At 43.9% G+C, this 21020-nt stretch overlaps 1 long non-coding RNA gene across 1 annotated transcript in view; it reads left to right on the top strand.

Annotated features, from left to right (window-relative positions):
- The first annotated feature begins 948 nt into the window (after positions 1–948).
- The window catches only part of LOC147229268 (uncharacterized), a 54426-nt gene continuing 34354 nt past the window's right edge, over positions 949–21020 (top strand). The window contains exon 1 of the long non-coding RNA XR_015106771.1: positions 949–982. This is a non-coding gene — a long non-coding RNA (uncharacterized LOC147229268). The remainder of the gene's footprint in view (positions 983–21020) is intronic.

The following is a 21020-nucleotide window of genomic DNA, read 5'->3' as shown; positions in this document are numbered from 1 at the left end:
AGCGTCCGCCGCATCCTTGTCTTTTTTCATGATTTCTAAAAACAAAGTCCTATATTCAGAGAAAAGAACATCCCACATCGTGTATTGATTTTATTTTTAGTTAATGGACTTGTCGTTCAGGCTATAGGCAGCCTTATGGCCTTGTGCGACTGTGGATAAATAAGAGTGTATCACTGCACGATGGCAAGGCTTAAGCTCATGTCTTAGAAATGAGACTAACAAGCCTCTCGCTTTGTCTTAATGAATAAATTAGAGCAGGTGATGCATAATACATGGACGATCCCATGTTGGATGGAGTGATAGATAATACATATCTTTCATTATTAATTTAATGACATTAACTTAGTAAGGAGGTTTTGAGCCAAGAGTCCGGCATATATAGAGGCTGATTAGAATAACAATCAGGCTGAAGCACCGTAACACGGGGCCCGCACAACACAATGGACAATTAAAAAGAAAACACTAAAAAAAAAAAGCAAACAACCGGCCGGTGACCTTGAGAAACCGCCACCTGCTGTAATAGACCAATCGGATCGTGTTGGGGAATTTTAAATTCCGACTGCATTAATCAGCAAAGAATGATTAAAGTGGCTGAGTTGATTATGACAGAGAGAGCTCTCTATCATGGCCCTAACATATTAATCTCTGTGATATGTGACTCCTGACTTTTCTACTTTCTCTTGGAAACACTCAGATCAAGCTGCGGTCAGAGGGCTGACAAGCTCACGGCTTCAAATTGAGCAAGACAAGTTATATGGATGGTAATTATTCCATGCCATTCTAATTGTATTATCCACACCCATAAATCAGAATTTCATGTACAGGCTGCTGTAGTATCCATTCAATGGACAAACTATTGTTTCAATTGTGTTAATGATGAACGGCAACGCCACGGAATTGCAGTATTCACGCTTTTCTTTTTTCTTCTTTTTTTTTTTTTTAAAGGTTGAAAGAATCATCCCGAGAAGACAAAAGCTGACCGGTCAGTGAGATGCTCAATACAATCTTTTGTTTTTTTTTCACACGTACCTCAAATCCCCGTCTCCTGTCTTTCCCCTTGTAAGCGATTACGGGTTTTAATCAGCCGTACAGCCCCAGACCAATTAATTGTGGAATAAATAAGCCTGTTTGGCTTAGACCTTGCCCCTCAACAATAGACAGAGAGCAGGGAGAGGAGAGCGTGAAGCTGTTGGATCAGGCAGGGCATGGAGAAAAGGCCATAAGGTGGAGCTCAAACGGCTTCAGCGGGGTAATAGGGCTGCCGTGGTGCGCCCGGCTCTGTCGGTTCATTACATGAAACTCAAAGCACCGTGACTCTAAGTGTAGTATAACCCCAAATAAATCCAAAACTCATACGAAAGTCGATGCTTACGGTGAATGTGGGAATCCCGAACGTCATCGCACCTTATATCATATTATATTGGCGTCACGGTATCATATATCTTCGCGGGGTTTTTACACCGTGAGATTCGTCGTGAAAAACAAAGTCGGTATATTTGCATCGAAGCCCAAAGACAATCGTCTTTATCTCGAGGTATTTGTTCCCCGATGTTATCGTTTTTCTCGTCGCTGACGTCGGCGATCCTAATATCTCATTAAAATCTCCGCCGTTTACCTGGGGTATCGAACCAATCGGCCGCGCTGTGGTCCTTAAAGGTGGGGGCGGCGGTGGGGCAGGCAGGGCCTCTAGGGTTTTTTTCTGTGGAACATTCGAGGGATCTTCATGGAGGCAGACACACTTTAGCACAGCGAAGGCAGTATGACTAATGTGTGGAATGGGACATTTACATAGGAGAGTCAGGCTTCGCTTGCAGCATCCCAGAGGTATGTATGGCTGGCCCAACACTGTGTCTGCCGCCTGTCCTCAGGGCTCCCTCTGCCACTTCATTTCCATGCTCCATTTTAGATCAAGGCTTCTTTAATATTTCCACATTATCCAAGGAGGCAATCTAAGATTGGAATTTGATCCACTTCTGAGGGGACGTCCCATCATGCCAACCCTAGACACGCGCGGATGAACACATACACACACGCGCGTGTCCGTGCTCACACACACACACATGCGCGCAAACACAAACCCTACGAGCTATTTAAGTGTGCGTCTGGCGCGTACCTGTGAAGAGACTATGCCATTCTGCTTTTGTGTAAATGGTCGAACGCTCGCGAAGCAATTTCGCATTTTAGCATAAATCTTAAATGACACATCTCTATGTGAAAAGGGGCACCTGTGACACAAAGCGAAATGATTTACTTAGTACCGGGAGACAATCATATTGCATTAGAGATTGGAAATTAGGCAAAACAACAGTAGGTGTTAATACACATCTTGTGAATATTATTACTCATTCTGTGGGAAGTAATTATTACTGACAAACCCTCTCAGTCTGAACATTATTAGTGTGCATTAACCGGCACTCCCCTTTGCAGCTGTACATGGCATAAGCAGCAGGTTGGAGGGAAAATAAGTGGAGGGAAGTGCCAAAGGGAGAAAGAAAGGATTGCAAAGTTAATCTCAAACAGAAGATGGAGAAGTGGAGTGTAAAGACAACCGGGGAGTGTTGCGGGAACAAGATGTAAGAAATTGATAAACGGCATGGATGAAATGCAGGCCGTGTCAGTTATCTCCGGGTTTCTCTATCGCCGTCGTTTTGATTGAAGATCTTTTGTGTTTACGTGCGGCTGATGACGATTTTGGGATTTGGAAGTGAGACGGATGAGGAGGGCCGTAACAAGGGATCCCATGTGATTCCCTTTAACCAGCTAATGTTCACAGAGAACCCGTGACGTGACATTTCACGTCTGTTTCACTTTTCCTTCCCGGACTTGACAACTAAATGAGCTTTGTACGATTCCATCTTCCCCTTTGGCTTGCAGTTTTTTTTTTTTTTGTTTGTTTTCAAAAAGCCTCGATATAGGGACTACATCCTGGTCAGTCAGAAGCAGTTTAACAGTATGTAGGTTATGTTAGTAAAGCGGAATCTTGTTTTTTTTATTCTTCTTTCGATATCCTCGGCTGTCTCCACACACCGTCGTCATCCGATCAACGTAACTGTCTTCTGTGTCCCGACGTCAACCCACGGCTGACTCAACTTTCCACAACCCAACTTGGGCTATGGCCTAAAGAAAACATCACCCTTTTTTTTTTTCAGCCAGAATAATATATATTCCCAATATGGCCCCTAAGAATCACTGTTGAGAAACAAAGTCTTGGTGTCTAAGCACCATGGTTGAAGTCTCATTACATTTAGGCACAGAAACTCTCATTTAGGGTTTGAGACAGATCATGGTTTGGGCATAAAGAAGCCCTTTTGTTTGGCTTGAGGAAAAGGAACAAACAACGTTTCAAAAGAAACTGTCTTGACTCGTGGTTGAAAACAGGAAATGAGCAGCGGTCTCCCACTGCAATGGCTGTCATAAGCATGTAAGTCAAAACCAATCTGAACTTGCAGCTGGCAACGTGATAGAGGCTGCGCGATCGGCCTGCACCTTACGCCAAAAGAGGGTTAGAGGTCTGAGTTGTACTTTCAACCTCAGAAATTGAAGTTTTAGTACCATAGGAAAATAGCTTAAACAACTACAATTTTTTGGCAAGATGACAGCAATAAAACAACCCCCCCCCCCCAAAAAAAAAAAAATAAAAAAAAAAATCCACGTTTGAGGCTGCACAGCGCTGTCCCGGGTTCTGAATAGGTGTTGCCAAAGCCTTGTGTGATTTTTATGGTTGTAAAAAAGAAACTTTTGCCCATGATTGTAATTTCCCCTTTGTGGCGATGTATGGTCAGTGATAAAGGGGGAGCAGAATGTGTCAGTGTTGGCAGGGTCAGCGATATGCAATGCAGACTGTAAATTCTTCTGATTTCGTGTCTGACAACATATCCTAACTATTCCCCTTACAAGGTATAAAAGGAATGCACCATTGCTATTTTTAATCATGTGTGACTCAGCCAATAATTCAACCTGCCTCCGCACAATGGCATTTCATAAGAAATGCTGTACGGGAAGCTGAGCAGGCCTTTCCCTGGATTTCTTAGTCTTACATTTGTTTTGAGACTGTATTTTAGAATCCCACGCACAGCCAGGGACACGCTTTTAGATATTTTAATGAATTGTAATGTTGCACAATGCCGAACACCTAATTATTCCCGAAAAGGCCCGGGTATATTTCGATTTATGCTTGAATCCTTCACGTAGCACCGCTAGTCAGTTAGCTTCCAGTAGACAACTGCGGCTTCTTGGACTCAATTTGTGCTTTGCACATCTAAACATTTCATGTAACTGGGCACCTGATCCACATTTTTGGATCACATTTCTAATCAGTTAGAGTAACAGCTGTTCAACATTTGCTTTCTCCAGGGGTAACATTGATAACACTTTCTGAAGCGCACACAACAAGGTGATATAAAATCCACGCCACCTACCAAAAAAATCAGCGTTAAACTATAAGTCCTAGACATCGGCACCCACACAAGTAGAAATGTTAAAAAAAGGAAATTGTGCATTTGTATCAGCTGCAGTGTGGGCTCTGTGATGAGACAATTCACCACCACGAATCGGGTCTTCGAGCCCGAGGGCTGCTGTGACGCGTTATGCGCTAAAGAATACTCCCACATGCACGCAGATACATTTTGGCTACTCCGGCTAGATAAAAAAAGATTTGACTTGACTTTAAAAGAGTTGTCCTGTATGCATGCAGGTGATAGAAGACAAACCTCCAGCAGTCGGCGGGGCCTAACAGGTGCTTCCGTGGCTTTTTTACTCAATAATTATCCAGCTACGTAAAGAATACTTATTTTAAGCTGTGTGTTCTGGGTACCCGGGACACTATTGATACGGCGATGTCATTTTAGTTTTTAATTCTGAATCTCATGCACGCTCCTCACTCTGGTTGGGGCCACAAAGACACTTGTGTCTCCATTCTTGTGACTCATGAGTGACTGAAGCGCAAGAAAACTATGCCCTCTACTGTGCATTGTGCCCACCAAACGCTAAACCGCCACAGGTCATAGAATATTCTTACAGTCCTCTTTCCTTAAAATGCAAATTTTTTAAAGGAATTGATAATATCCTGTTCATAAAGCACACTTGCTCTGTGAAACACCCTGCAGCTGACTCTCTGGCTTCACCATAACTCTCTTTTAATGTACGTCACTTAACTATTTGTGTGTTCAATTTGATTGATGGCAACTGTGATGTCGTATGAAATGCAACAACCTCTGGTCATTAACGAGGCTCGGATTAAAAAGAGCATCTGCTTTTTTTAAACAAAGGGGTCATGAGAAAAACTTGCCACATCCTCTCTTTGCTTGGATTCCCAGAGAGGATATCTTTCTTTTCATCTCGGTCGTTTTTCTCATTCACATGTCTTGTTTCCAGTCACAGGCCTTCGTCTCCTCGGTATAATGTTGCACAGCGTGCACCGAGCTGCAACAACAGGCTAATTTAGCACCGGGAAAGAAGGGGAGGCATTCTTTCTCAAGGCAATAAATAGCAACCTTAAGTAATTCTGGCTTAGAAAACCACACAGATGGAGTCATTTGATTACTGTATTCCTCACTATTTGAAATATAAAACACATTCATAGTCACCATTAGTCACACCATAAAGGCTCTGACAATTTGTTCCGTATATTCCGTGTGCTCGTGAGGATTTTAGATCTCTTAAAATTTTATGAAATGAGCATGTTGTCATGAGTGTTACATACTGTTTCCAGGATGACGATAAAGATTTTAATGCTTCTATTTTACTGTTTTACTACTTTTAACATGCCTGTATAGCTTAGATAAGTAGCCTCTTAAAAAAACGGAGCAGTTCTACTGTGACATACAAGCAGACTGTGGACCGTTGGAAGTTGGTGACACCGCACGATGCCTAGCAGAGATGGAACGCGAGCACGGGTGAGGCCTCCTTGACCCGGACTGACACGGTGTGTGTGGCGGGGTGTGTGTGTGGAGGCTGGCCTTTCTGGGGCGCTAAGTGGTCTGCTTGTACAGCACTGGCAGGTGAACTGGCAGGGGCGTCACCTCGGGGTTGGAGAGTTCAGCGATGAACACTTGAACTGGATCTGAGGTCCGGTATAGATCCCGGCTGAGCGCACGTCTGTTTGCATGTGCATGTGCGTGTGTGTGTGTGTGTGTGTGTGTGTGTGTGTGCATGCATATGTCTGTGTGTGTGTGTGTGTACTTGCGTTTGGTTGTACAAGAGCATATAAATAAGAACACATGCTCATCTGTGCCTCTCTTGTATGCATGTTTGTGCCTCTCAGTGTTTAGGCATAAATGATAAATACCTTGGTAGTACCAGTTGGCAGATGGAGACCCTCGGCCCCGTCTTAGAGTTGGGTAACACTCCGACGAGTGTTTCAGAAGTGACTCGACAGGCTCTACGGTGTCTCATCCTCGAGGCCCTCTAACCCCTGTCTTATCTGAGGAGCCCTCCCAACCCCTCTGATTGTCTTTCGCCAGTTCAAGGGTTGTACAGTTCCTGCCCTCGGGACCCTGCTTTTCTACCTGGCACGCAGGTGACAAAGAGGGCAGAGGGAGTCAATGTGTCCAAGGGTTCGTCCGAACAGGACATCGAGAAGCAACATGCCCGGCTACACCGTTCCGCTTCCTCAGCTGACACGATAAGAGATGTTCTTGAGAGCCACTTTGACCTGTTTTCCCTTTTTAGATGCCGATAATCCTCGCCTCGCAAAACACGTTTCGGTACCGAAGTGTAGCACCTTCCCCGCGCCGCGCTGCAAATGAATCCTGTCATTGTGGAGCCACAGATGAGCGCTTTTTTTTTTTTTTCCTCGCTTTGAGTCCGTCCTTTATATGTTTTTACTCAAAGTCGTGCACTTGCTCCGGCTCACCATAAACACATGTATGACAAGTTTATAATTGTACCTCAAAATCGCGTGTTGGTGTGCGCCACATGGAGGCAGAGGGGGCCATAATTGGCATTCCTACCTCTGTGTGCCAGCCAGCTCTTTCTCCTCTCATCAGAGTGAGAGTTGACAAAGAGAACGCCAAGCGTTTCCAATCCCACATCCCTCACTTTTTTTCTTCGCGGCCTGTGACAAGAAGAAGGCGAGATGTGTGTGTGTGTGTGTGTGTGTGTGTGTGTGTGTGCCTGCGTGTGTCTGTGTGTGTGTGTGTGTGTGTGTGAGTGTTTTGGATTAGTGTCTTGCTGCACAATAAATCTTTGTTAAACAAATGCAAAGCAGATGGCACGGTGGTGTCTCTACCGTTAGGAGAGAGAGAAAGAACGGAGGGAGAAAGAGAGAAAAAAAAAAAAAACACGCCTACTCCTTATTCTCATCCTCCCCAGACATACTGATCATGCACATTACACAGACTGCACAGAGCTGCTAAACACTTTGTCCCGGAGTGGAAGCTAAAGGTGGTGCATGATTACTGACGGACACCCAAAAACATTCTGTTCATGAGAGAGAACATTTTGTTTATCAAACAGCGCTGTCAGCTTCGCCTGTTGATATTAAAGACGGAGCTGACATTTCTTGCCCCGGCGCACATGAAAATGACGTGACCAGGCCACGCACCGTATTAAACCAAGGTAAGGGAAGGTAGAGGACTCTTTTATGTCTCTACCTTTAAATGTAGAGGTGGCCTTTTCTGCATGAGGCCGGCCGCGCTCGGCCTTGGCTGTCGCTGATAGTTATGGATCCTTTTCAAGGGCTTGCGTGTTCTCTGACACAAAAGAACAAGGAAGCCCTCGGGCTATAATGTGCACGGGAGCAACAGCGCAAGATGGCCGGAGACAATTGCGTGGTGAGACTGATTCGCTCATCGGGAGACACGCAGGAATTCAGTGGCCATTGTCCAGATCGGACAAATCTCGCAGACAGTGGGGGTGGGGTGGGGGGCTGCTATTGGATTCAGGGCAAATACTAAAATTCCTCTTTTTTTACTTCTTGATGAGTTATTTATTTTTTGCTCATTATAATATTCAACCTGACATCGTGTCCGGTCGGCCCTGCCTAACCCTTGTGAGGAATCATGGGATGCACATTTAAAAATAAGAATAACAGAGAACACCGTCGTAATTATGATGATAGGTGACAGTTTTGGGGAGCCCAACGTCATCGCAGTGACAGCGGCCTGTGTGTTTATATTTGTACGCCGGGACACAATGCCGCAAAGAGAGGAAAGGTGCTTCCTTGAATTACCACAACGATTGCTCATAGATATGAAACGTAGACTGATATAAAGTATTCGCCCTCCGCAGTATTTCACAATCGCTGATGGGAAATTCGGATTTCCCGGACGTGTCGTACGGCAAACAACGGGCACTCGGTTCTGAAAGTGACCGCGCTAATGCGGAGACTCATTACCACGCAGATGATCTTAATATCAAGGTGTTGTTCACATTTCGCTTAAAAAGCCGGGTCTCATCAGAGACGCGTATTTTTAGAATCCGCGTCTGACTGGGAGGCCTGATTGGACCACATATTTAAGCACCGCAGCCTTTCCTCCTTTCATCTTGTGTGAAAATGGAGGGAAAGCATCACTTAACATTGCAGCTTACCACACAATTACCTGAGTACCTGTTCTCACCGCAATTACAAGCCCAAGACAAATAATTAGTCTGACAAATGACTGCTGGGCACGTCGCCCTTGTTGTGGTTGAGCCGTGTAATTTGGAGCCCCGGCTCCAAATACTGGCACTGTGGCGGTAATTAGGGATAGCAATGTAACTTTACACCCACTGACTGCGTATATGCATAAATGTGTGTGTGCGCCCGCATTTGTGCGTGCCACTGTGAGTTCATGTGTCACTATGGCCTCAACTGCAATCAAAAGATACACAACCTGGAGTCTGAGCAGTGGAATCTCTGCGTGTTGGCCCTGATCTCCCAGTCGGTGACACAGACAGCAGAAGCCCACCTGCCAGCCTGTCACGTTTCCACAGCAAGAGGCTGACACCATATTGTCAATGCCACAGATTGAACACTGTTTTTTTTTTTTTTTTTTTTTACACAATCCCCACCTTCTTTCCATCTGCCATCATCTGTGGCCTGTCTCCGCATGCCCCGTGCGCGTCTGCTCTTTTCCTACCTCGCTCGCGTACTTCGCTCACTCAGTCCTGCATGTCACAGCTGACAGCGGCTTGTCAAATGTTCCCGCAGCAGCAGGTTCATCCATCATTAAATGGCTGAGGAGCATCGAAATCACCTATATCAGAGTCCTCTGGTGGTTTTGGCACCTTTGTCGACGTGCGCCCCCGTAGTCCGCGAAGCCGAGGGAAGGACGGCGTTATTACTTGCGCGTCTGTCACTTTTCAGCAAAAAGTTCATCGGTCGAACAAAGAAAAGAGACCCGCCGTGGCAAATTCAGGATGATCGAGTAAAGTCGTAAAAGTCTTCAGGACCGCCTGTTGCCGTACATCAATGCCCGCCTCCTTCCCCTGCCGGATCGGACGTTCGCGTCTTCGAACAGTCGCACGCGGATATGGCTCAACCCTTTTTTTTTTATAAATATGCACAAATACAAACAATTCCACCGCCGACAGCCAGAGTCCCCCGTACACACAAACACAAACACGGTTTCTCGGGGTCCCTCGGGACCTTTGTGTGAATACCGGCTCTCAGACGTAAATGGATCGCAGGTGTTTTCATCGTCGCATGGGAGGAGATTTTGCACGAATAGAGGCCCGACCTCACCGTGGGGATTAAGCGCGAGTAAATCCAAGGTGTGTTCCCCACCACGTCTGACTCCTGTGCGTGAGTCACCCAGGCCCTGGGGCGAGGAGCAAAAACCAGGCAGACGGACCTCCACCCTGGAGGCCGGCAAGCGTACACAGTTACCACACGTACGTGCACGAGCAAAGACAAACATACAGACTGCAGCGCAGGTGCGGAGCCAAGCAAAACAAAAGAATATTCCTAATTAGGTTATTTTTTAATCTATGGAGGCCAGGAGCGTAATGACTGTGTGGTGTGTAAATACAGACGTTTCCATATTTAAGGCTCATCAAATAACAGAACACCGCGGTACAATGAAAGGGGAGGATCAGGGAAACGTTAAACACAACACGGGAAAAAAAAAACAAAAAACCCAATGAGAATTTACAAACAAAGCCCTCCGATATTCGTATTGTGCTATCTGATCAATCTATTTTTGTTCCTCAACAGCTCTAATCTTACTCCCACTACCTCCCGACATAGCGCTGCGAAACATTTTTGCACTTCAGAGATAAAAATCACAGTCTTCTCATCCACTCCTCTTCTTTTGTCTCTATTTCACACAACAAAGAGATAACACACCCACACGTGACAAGTCCACCCACATCCATCAAACTTCACTCAAATCCACCAGCTATAGAAAACAAAAGGACGGCTCTTTCATGAGAGAGTGGGCCAGAGTGCATCGATCACTCTCAGAGAGGCTAAACAGCGAGAGACTGGGTGCATGGATTGGAAACGTACCGACCGATGATACTGTTCAGGTTGACTTTGGACCGCTTGTAGCCTCGGCTTTACATTCTGTGCTTTTTAGCCGTTTTTCGTCCGTCTTTAAATCTCAAAGCGGTGACCGCGGAGATCCGTGTGAGATCCTTCATCTTCTTATGTTGGCGTATTTACTCTAATGCAATGTAGGGCAGAGGGTTTGGAGGGTGTATTCTATGTAAAAAGCTGCGCTTCTCCGTTTGGATGAGAATCGCGGATGCAAAAAAAAGAATCTCATCATAGCGGGTTACGACCTTCCGGACGGGGTTCGTTTCTTCGTCGATGTATAACAGTAAAGGGCTGCTCACGTTGCTCTTCTGTATCTGCCAAGAATGGCGGCTATGAACAACAACAGCGGCATTTTCATGAGACATTTGAACGCTCGAGCACACAGCCAGATTCTGATGAGAGTCAATGTGTGTTAATACCATTACAGAGAGAGGTGTTTACGAATTAATCTTTTTGTCAGTAAGGAAATGCTAAAACCCGTCAAGACTACTGTGTACTCTATAGCTTGCAACCTGCACCATGGAAAGGTTGATCTTGGCTGCAGCCAGGACTCCCAAAACTTGTAAAAACACGCTTTATACACACAATTGTATTATAATATCTATTTGAGCAAATAGTTAGGTTAGATAATTTATGCAAAAAAAAAAAAAAAAAAATTACAAGTTGTGACCCTAATCTATTGAACTGGAGAAACAGAAAACTTGTTGAAAACTACTTTTCATTTCACTTTTTAATGCCATTTCAAGTTCTACTGACAAACTGTGGCCATACATATATGTTTAAAACATATTTTCTTCCTTCCAAAAAGAGGTAGCGCCTACATTACCCACAAAAGAACACAAACACTGACAGTCTGCATTATGAGAAAATGTAGCCTCTAGCAGGCAGACTCATCCATCAGACATTCACTTTAGTACCAGTTAAAACATTTCCAGGAGAGCAAGAATTCCGCTTGGTGAGAAAACACCTCACGAGAAACACACACACACACACACACACACACACACACACACACACACACACACACAAGCACACGTGCAAAATATCCGCATATCCTTAATTATTAAATAAAACTCAGAGTTAGGATTCAAGGGACGGCAAAGAACGGAAAAAAAAAAATGACAAAAATAAATAAATAAAAACCTAAAGATGAGCTAACTGGAACATGAAACAGAGGAGAGGAAGGAAAAAGGTCAAGGAAAAACTGGACCAGAGATTTAAAATGTTCATCACAATCACAGCTTGCCATCAGCTATTAAGCGTCCGGCAGCAGACAGCCACACAAATCCAGGCCTGACTGCTTCTCACAAACCCTCCTTATCTCACCTGTCCACCTGTCCCGCTCACTCGTCCATCTTCTCCACCGACCACCATGATTGCATCTTTAGTGTTACTACCCAAGTGACAGCTCTGCTGCAAAAGCAACATAAAGTCAGCCATTAAAAAGTGTGTATTTATTATTTCTGAGACACAAGGAGACAGCAAAGAGGATTGGCTCTTCCTACGGCCACATAAGGATACAGTGATGGAGATGACGGTGAAATCGGCCCCTTGAGCAATAGATATTGCTAAGGGAAGGTTTATTTGAATGCAATTTTATTCACATTTTGCCTGCTTGGCATTTGTGAGGAATAAGCAATAATTCTAAATGATTCATTTTGATCAACGCGTGATATCACATGCTTGGTTTTGCTCATTAAGAGGTATCAGAGGAGATATTAGACAATGCAAATTCATTTTAAGACACTCTATCATCACAAAATTAATACATTACCTGTTGTCCTTAAAGTACTATAAATCATTTCCCATGAGAAAAGTAGAAATTCTGTCCTGTGCAACACCTGCTCCTCAAATCAGGTCAACACAAGTACTTTGTTCCCCCAGAAATTTTGTTTAATAAAAAAAATAAAATAAATCATATGTTTATGTATATATATATATATATATATATATATATATATACGCATGCACCTTCTTTCTTTCTTTTGCATTCGGTCCCTCTGGGCTAAAGCTCTACAGTGTGTTTTTCCCTTGTGAAAACTGACTGTATTTGTGTTGTCTTATTTTGTGCCGGAGGCATAAAGGACACCAAAGTGAACGGGTTTTGTGTTACTTCCACCAGGCAGCCACCCGTTTCTGAAGCCAAAACGCGTCACACTTATTGACGGAGGAAGTTCCACGTGTTTCTGCGGACAGCCATGTCTGCTTGCGATTCCCATCCCGCGTGGTGAGATGCATCCCTACAGAACGAGGTCAAGCCTGCATAATGACCCAAACGAGTCAAGATTTGCTGGATTAGATTATTTCAAACAGTTTGCAGAGCTACCATTTTGACAACAAATATCCCCAAGCCAGAGAGTGATGGTCATTCCCTGGCTGCTTCTGACATCGCAGAAACAATGTGTTGATTTGGATTTCATGTTCAGCCGCTCGTCGCGTCCGCATGGCTTATGCAGAGAGAAATGTCATTCCGGGGGTGAGGCTAATTTCAGCCGGGCCATTTTCGATGATGTCAGTGGGCGCAGGAGAAAATGGAGCTGACCTCTCATGCCCCGCTCTGCTATGCTGCGTTGGACTTTTTTTTTCGCTCTCCAAATTTGGTAAATCTGACGCATTTATACCCCCCCCCCCTCCGCCTCCCGATGTCCACATCCTTATGGCGTGTCTCCGAGACGGGGTGCGCCGTCCCATGACAGATCGCCAGCCTCCTTTCCTCCCTTACCAGCTAAAGCGGCGCTTTAGTTCTTTTAATGCAAAACGATGGGAGGCAATGCGAGCGTTTGGCTAAACAATAAAACACATTGCCTCCACTGTCAGTCACCCAGTCTCCTCTTCAGGAAGCGTTTGGTGAAAATGTTGTCCTAATCTGCCTTGTCTTTGGCTGTAATTATCAACCAACACTATAACCAGGCCTCCGCTTCTCTCCTCTTACATTGTGTCTCTTTTGTGTTTCGCTTTTCTCATCTGTTTTTTTGTTCCCCTTTCTGTCTTTTGATTCCAGTGGATTGAAGAAGAACAGGCCTGATTGTCTCGCCTGAGGAAAGATTTCATAGGTTTACATATCAAAGTCTATAAATAGATAAGAGCTTTTGAAAGGGAAAGTGAGCAAAGAGAGGCTGGAGCGTGCGCGTGAGTGCGTGCGTACGTGCGTGCGTGTGTACGCGCTCGCGCAGGCACGTGTTGATTTGTGCCCGGGCGTTTGTTTGTATGTCCTTATGAGAATGCACGTGTGTGCGCGTGTGCGGAAAGACAGAGAGGCTTTCCCACTTGCATACACAGCGAAAAGAGCCTCCACCAAAACAAAAGGGATTATGGTGTTTCAAGGGTGTTGTGTTTGCTGTGTTTATTCACATAGCTCATGGGGCTGCGCAGGACCGGCAATGAATGTCAATGTCAGGGAGCGAAAATGCTGCAACACAAGATAAATATGATGAACAATAAACATAGATTAAGGCTGAATATGTCACGCTACATCATATGCAGATCCCAAGCCTCATGACATTAAGTTACCCATGAAAGTGTTGACATGATCATGTTAAAAAATGATGATGGTTGTTCGCCTCGAGTGCACTGCCACCGACGAGACATTATTTATATGGATAGTTTGGCGAATTCAGGTGTCACACCTGGTTAATCCAGTGCTGCGAGTAGAGTTTTTTTTTTTTTTTTTTTTAACATGACAGAGAGTGGACCACATTAGCCAAGAAGAGCGGCGACGGATGTATCAAGTGCTGTATTTGATGGAGACGCTCTGAATAAACCAATTAGTATTCCGCAGCAGATGCAGCCTGTAGTGCAGGTGCGGCAACGCTGAGTGGAAATACGCGGGACGGGAAGCACAATATCCACGTCATCTAAATGATGTCTGAGCAAACAGTCTTTACTCGACATTCTTTGTTCAAGGTAGAAATAAAAGTTAGGACCGGGGGGGGCGGAGGGGGGGCGGGGGGGGGCATGTCAGAAAGATAAAGCCTAATGTGTGCAATATTGCAACGTGTTAGTTAACAACTCTAGCCTTAACTTTAAGTTAACCGATTGCTTTTCCTCTCTCCTTTTTGTATTTCCACATCTAATTACACTTTCATTCATCAATGTTGATTAATAGGTCCTGTGGCATGCCTGCCTCATTTTACTCTCAATTAAGCTGGTTGATGCATGTTCTCATCAAGCAAGATGCATTGGCCTGGTTTACTTGAGGCGCTATTAGTGGACACTGTAATTAGTATCCCAGCACATAGAACTTCCCCCACCTCCTGAGCGCCTCTCCCCAAGCTGCCATCCCTGGCCTCTTTTAATGCCTTCCAAATAATGAAGATAACAGAATAGATGAGGGACGAGCAGTCCAGCCCACGTTAATCATCTTCCTCTCCCCACTTTTTTCCCTCTTTTTCCGCTTTAGCGGGAGAATTATGGCTGGTAAAAATCACCAAACTCACGATGTCTTGACAGAGCTCTTTTGTGTGCCAGCCACTCCAGCTCCTCCCTGCATTTTCCTTATCAGTGGGGAGATGTATGTCTTTATCACATTTCACACTCAAAAGGGAACATCCAGCCTGATATATTTGCCAGTTACTAAATGTGGGGCTTTATCGAAAATATCAGTCTAAGTTGTGCACATTAGCCCTCATGCTCTTTGAGAAGCCACTTTAAAAGAGGACTGATTACACGCTTGTTGCTGTCGTAATACCGGCTTCGGCGCCGGAGCCCCTTTTTTCTCGCTCAGCCGGCTTTCCCAGAGCGCTCTTCTGCCTCTGATTCTCTGCACTTCAAGAGACTTCTCTGAGGAGGGCTCTGGGGGCTTCAGCTAAGAGCCCGACCGGGCAGACGGAGACTAAAGAATGGGTGAAAGATGGAAAGAGATGGAGAGATGGGCGACTGGGGTAATAAAGCCAAGAAAGGCACAGAGAGAGAAGAGCGGTCACAGTGCTGCCGTGTGGCTGCTCTTTGTGCTTCAGATGCTGCAGCTGGGACCAAATCTCGTCCCCACGTCTGCACAGACGGCTCCCAGGGGCCCCCGCACCAAGCTTGTAAGTGCTAATTGGGCCTGTTAGGGTCAGCAATTAGCCGGCTGCTATTGAAGGATCGCGACAGCCGGGCTTTCACAGGCCCGTCATTGTTTTAGGGCCGAGAGAGAGGCAGAGCCGAGCACAACGTGGACGAGGCTGACACGTAGACGAGCGACAGACAAGTAGCGGAGGAAGACGAACCAGCGGGATATCCCACAATGCACGGTGTTGTGGGTGAGGGGACGGCATGAGGCAACAATCCTCTTATTGACTACAATCAAAACTAAAAGGACTGATGCAACACTCTCCTGAAAGAAAGAACGCATCAACTTGCACTTTCATTTTCCTGTGAAAAATAAAGTTTGGAGCTGAAATTCCCTTGTAATGTGATGCTGCGCCGTTTCACTTGCTGTGGGAATTTCTGCCTCTGTTTGGTGACTGTTGCCGCAGTTGCTCAGCTCGGCGCGCTTCATTGTGAGTCACAGTAGCACATATATATATATATTACACTGATGCAAGTTATTTGAGGACAGGAGCTGTTAAGGGGGACGGAACACGGAGACTTGATGGTTTTTCATGCAACCAAAAAGAATTTTTCAAGGATCCCCAGATTTCAAAAGACTTTTTCATCGTGACAAAAGTCTTATTGTGTCACATGAATGGAAGCTTAAAATGTATAATATGTGTGCAGAACACATGAAATATTACCTTCAGCTGGAAGATAGATTGGGATGTGGCCTTTATACATTCCAGCTTGTAGGAACCAGTGATCGGGGCAATGTGACACACACTGAGGTGGCTCCCTGATGAATATAACAGGGGGGGGGGGTGATGTGCAGATTTCTCTCCCCTCCCCTTCAACACAGCTGTCTCTTATTGAGAGGTCTTTTGAGTAATGTGCATGTGTGTGCAGCTAAATGCAAGGAGGGACTGTCCAAGCCTTCACTGCAACCTTGGAGAGGAGCATCTGTTGCAGGTTTACAGCCTCAGCAGCCCCTAACTCCCTCAAGTGCCCAAAACTGTATTTATTATTGTCTTTATTTATTTAATTCTGTCTAACTGACGGTAGCAACTCCGATATTAAGTGTGAATTAGGTGTATTGTGCGATTTTCATTACGAGCGCGTTTCACATGTGACAATTTCTTATCAGAAAAAACAGAAAAATATAAAAAAAGATACATCTCTTTGGGAAATTTAACTTGTTTGAGACTATTTTTAATTCAACCCTCTTGACTCTGTTAACTCTCCAGATAATTTGCCGTTGTCTTTCATGCATTTTATTCGTCTGTACTATTCGAGTCTAGAATCGAGTAACGTTATTGTTATAAATTAGGTTCCCATAGAATCGACCGCTGAAGTATAACATTAGAATAACGCCTTTTTCTAAAAGCCACTCCACAGTGATTTTAGGCTTAGAGGGTGTAACTTGACTTCACATTATACCTCACAGAGGCTCTTGGCTGTTCTAAATACACCGTGAAGTACTACCTCTATTCTCTTATAGCTAACAGAAAATAGTACCTTTTACAGCGAAAAGGGAAATGAGGAGTCATAAGGAGCAGCATATGAATATATAAAAAGGTAGCAACGGTATCATATGCCCCCCCCCCAACACACACACACACACACATAGGAACACAAGTGGCCCTTAATTTGAATGTATGCACTCTTTTTTTTTATATCACGAGCTAGTTTAACAAAACCAGGCAATTGGGAAAAAGCCATTTTTTTTAAGCCCTGGGTTGTCATAGCAACAGTCATATTGTTTTCTTGATGCTTTTCATTTTCTTTTTATCACTGAGTGAAGAGAAAAAAAGTTACATGTTCTGTGCATGCTCGTGTGTGTGTGTGTGTGTGTGTGTATAAGGGAAAGAGTTTGTCTGTGCGTGTGTTGTGCGTGCTTGCATTTGAAGGTTTTCTTTTTGTGTGTGTGTGTGTGTGTGTGTGTGTGTGTGTGTGTGTGTGTGGGTGGGGGGGGTTAAGCGAGAGGGAGAGAGAGAGAGACAGGTGGGGACTTGTGTAGTGAGAGAGTGATGGGTTCGGCAAGATGACAGGCTGGCACAGGGGGCAAGCAGGACGGCGACTGAACATGGTCGGATCTGGGGAGAGGTGTCAGTCCTGCAGCCAGTCGAGCAGAAACACACAGGAACACTTAGGAAAAGGTGATTCAGAGAGGAAACAAACAGCAGCTATATTTTTGATATTCCTCACGCCTGAAGAAAGTGAAGAAAGGTAAAGGGGGAGGGGGCTTTTTTTTTTTTCAGTTCCATAAAGCAATGCAAACACCCCTGTTTGATTTTTCTCTGACAATAAATCACGCTCACATTAATCATCCGTTTACACTTATTATGATTCTACTATTGACTAAGACGGTGGACTCGCTGAACGCGATGTCTTGCAAAAACGAGATGAACCACCAGTTCGAATTTAAAGGTGATGAATTGTAAGTCAGGCCTCAAGCTTCCAGTTGTTGTTAGTTTTTTTTTTTTTTTTTTGAAGTCACCATGGTCATAGTTTATTTTTTTTTCCGCATAAAATGGCGTGAGGGTTTTTTGAAGAGAGATGCTCCACTTGTAGTCTCTCTTTCATGGCTAAAGAGCAATTTTGCCTCAGCTCCATGGTTTACGTGGAGAAATAGGGGGAGGGGGAAATTAATCAAAGCTGAAGAGTGATTTTTTTTTTTCCACGCAGCTCCCTCTGAGAATAAACATCAATAAACATTACTTAATACCCTACAACACAACCCCGCAGGGTCCCATTTAATTTCACTGGTGGAGAACGCCTAAAGTGCTACTGTTTTACACCAAATTACATACTCTGAAAGTTTGAAGAGGCAGCTAGTTTTCCCACCCTTGAGAAAGAAATTAAATTAGCTCAAATAAAAACTGCTGGGAAAAATGGCATATATTATATGAAGCTATTTGTCCTCAAAAGTTCAGTCTGACAACCGAGTTGTTTTCAGGTCGTCTCATTTTCTGTTCTAAACCGACCAAGAATTCCAGGTGAACATCCATCAAGCTATGACACACACAACTCCGTTTCATTTTTTTTTCCTCTTCTCCCCATAGCTGCTCAGCGTTCCCGTCACTTTGAGCAGCGGCATAAGCCCGTTGCGTGGCGACAGCCGTCAAAACACCCCTTCATACTTTTCACAACACATTCTAAGAAAAACCACTTGGTCCATGAATTATGTGCAATGCAATTACCTGACACTTACTGATCTGACCTCTGTGTTTAAAAATAAGCGATATATAGAAGCCGCCTGTGAGAGAGACGGCGTTCTCCGCTCAAACATGCCTTGCTTCACACCGAGTGGTTAAAAACTTGGAAATGACTGTCATTCACTGTCAGCTACCCGTGTACTCTCATGGGCCCATCATAGAACGTGTCAGTTTAGAAATAACTGCGATTGCGGCGCCTATTCTATGCGTTTAAGTGTTTTTTGACCTTTTGTCAAACATGACTGAGGTCCATCATGTTTCATCATATTTCTCAAGGATCTTCAAAAGAACTTAGCTGATGTATCAAAAATGTTGACTCGATGTGATCATCAAATAGTGATTTTCTCCACAAGATCTTTGTAGTCAATCAGAGCTGTCTCAAGTTGTCACTCATTTATAATGCATTTTTTTATTTCTCTCTAATCATCAATTTGTGTCAAAAATCCATTTGATCGGCACTTTTATTTTTCCGTCGAGGATTTCAGATCTCACCTTTCATTTCGTGTCAATTATGAATAAAATCTAGATGAGGACTAATACTGATTCTGAATAACGATCACATTGTTTTGAGATGAGAAAGTCACCGTTTTTTGGCTTCGGATTATATCGCATGCAGAAATTCTGTCAGTTTCCCTGCGGAGTCCCATGAAGTTCAGTCCTAAAAGAGCTCATTATAGCAGTATTCAGTGCCGGCTGTATGTACTGGGCAACACGCTGGACTTCCAAATCACAAACACTGTGTAATATGGTGAAAATAAATGGTCAACTAATGCAGGAAGCTTTCCCTGCTGCGGGACCACACTTTCATTGTGAAATAACAGAGAGGAAGATAGAAGAAAATTCTGATCCAGAATCACTAGTAAGCTGCAGGAACCTTGGGCTGAGAGAAAATAACAAGGCCTACTAAGAGATTAAGTCTTTAACGACACGGGCACCGAAACTTTATATGATGCTCTACATTATAGTAAGTTGTGCCAACTGTTGTTTGCCTTTTTCCCAACAGTCTGTCTAAAGTTTTATTTGGGAACTGCGGTTAATACGTTTACCATGTTTGATATCGTGGGGCAATGAATTTAAGAGACTCATAGCATCCGGTGTACCGTGTTATTTTGTCTGTTAAACGAACGGCTAGGCTGACGCCAGTGATCCTTCGAGACAGGTGATGTTTACGTTCAAGTTGGAGAAGAGAAAGTGCGATACAAAAATATGACAATTAGAGGGTCATGTTCTTTTTTTTTTTTTTTTAACATGTTGACAGAAAATGTCCTTCAGTTGGATCTGAGCAGCTGTGTCAGCAAGCATCCTGCCTGCAGAGGACTCTTTGATCATCACACAGCTTGCAGTCCCTACAAGCTGCTTAGTTGCTGACCCTGACCTTTGACCTTGGTGAAGCCAAGAGGACATTGTGTGTTCCCATAGGGATCAGTGAGGATTTACAAGATTTCACTTGTGTTTTCCATTATGTTTTTTTTTCAATATACAACTTAGTGGTGGACTTCTAATACTTGACCGGCACCGTGAATTACTTTGATTAGGATGTCTAAAAAGCAAGACGGAAAAATTCAAGTTTCTTGAAGTTGGATTTTTTTTTTTTTTTTTTTTTTAAATACCTGGAACACATAATAACCTAGAAATAATGTGTTACAATCAATTAAAGTTAAATCAATTAAGAAGAATTAGATGTAAACGAAAACTGTCTTGAGCAATCACTTGTTCCTATTGTATTATTAAAGAAAGAGGAAAAATTATTAAAGTGAGAACTTTGTCACCTTTTCACAAGTTTCTTCTAAAGAACACATTGTTGGCCTATTTTATGTTGCCCAGCATTCATTCATATATAATGAATTATGGTCAATTTGTAATCAAAGCCCGCAGTTTGGGACTTGGAAAACATTGACCTGCCACGTGATCTCCGCAAGTAGTGGACGTATTTAACCGTCTTAACATCCGATGCTCTGCATGGAATTTTCAAAGTAGATTCATCTGCTACATTGCATGATTAAAATAAGATTCGCCCACTCGTATGAGGAATTTTACCTCAAGGCCTTGCATGTCGGCCGCAAGGCCAGGAGGCACTGTGGACAAGCAGGCAACTCTGGAGCTCATACAACTACACGACATGAGACACACACACACACACACACACACGCAATAATGAGATGCAATAAGCACATATTGAATACACAAATTAACATCAAAAATAATAATGATTGTGACAAATAATAATGATAATTAGGCATATCCATATATAATATATATAATGCATATATGTATATGTATATATATATCATATGTATGTAGAGAGAGTGTTCACTCACTATGAATCAGAATCA

Source organism: Fistularia commersonii, chromosome 11 (assembly GCF_037954325.1).
Source record: "Fistularia commersonii isolate RoL2024-O1a breed Wild chromosome 11, RoL_Fcom_v1.0, whole genome shotgun sequence".
Lineage (NCBI taxonomy): Eukaryota > Metazoa > Chordata > Actinopteri > Syngnathiformes > Fistulariidae > Fistularia > Fistularia commersonii.
The sequence above is the reverse complement of the archived record's forward strand: the minus strand, read 5'-3'. Positions and strand labels throughout refer to the sequence as shown.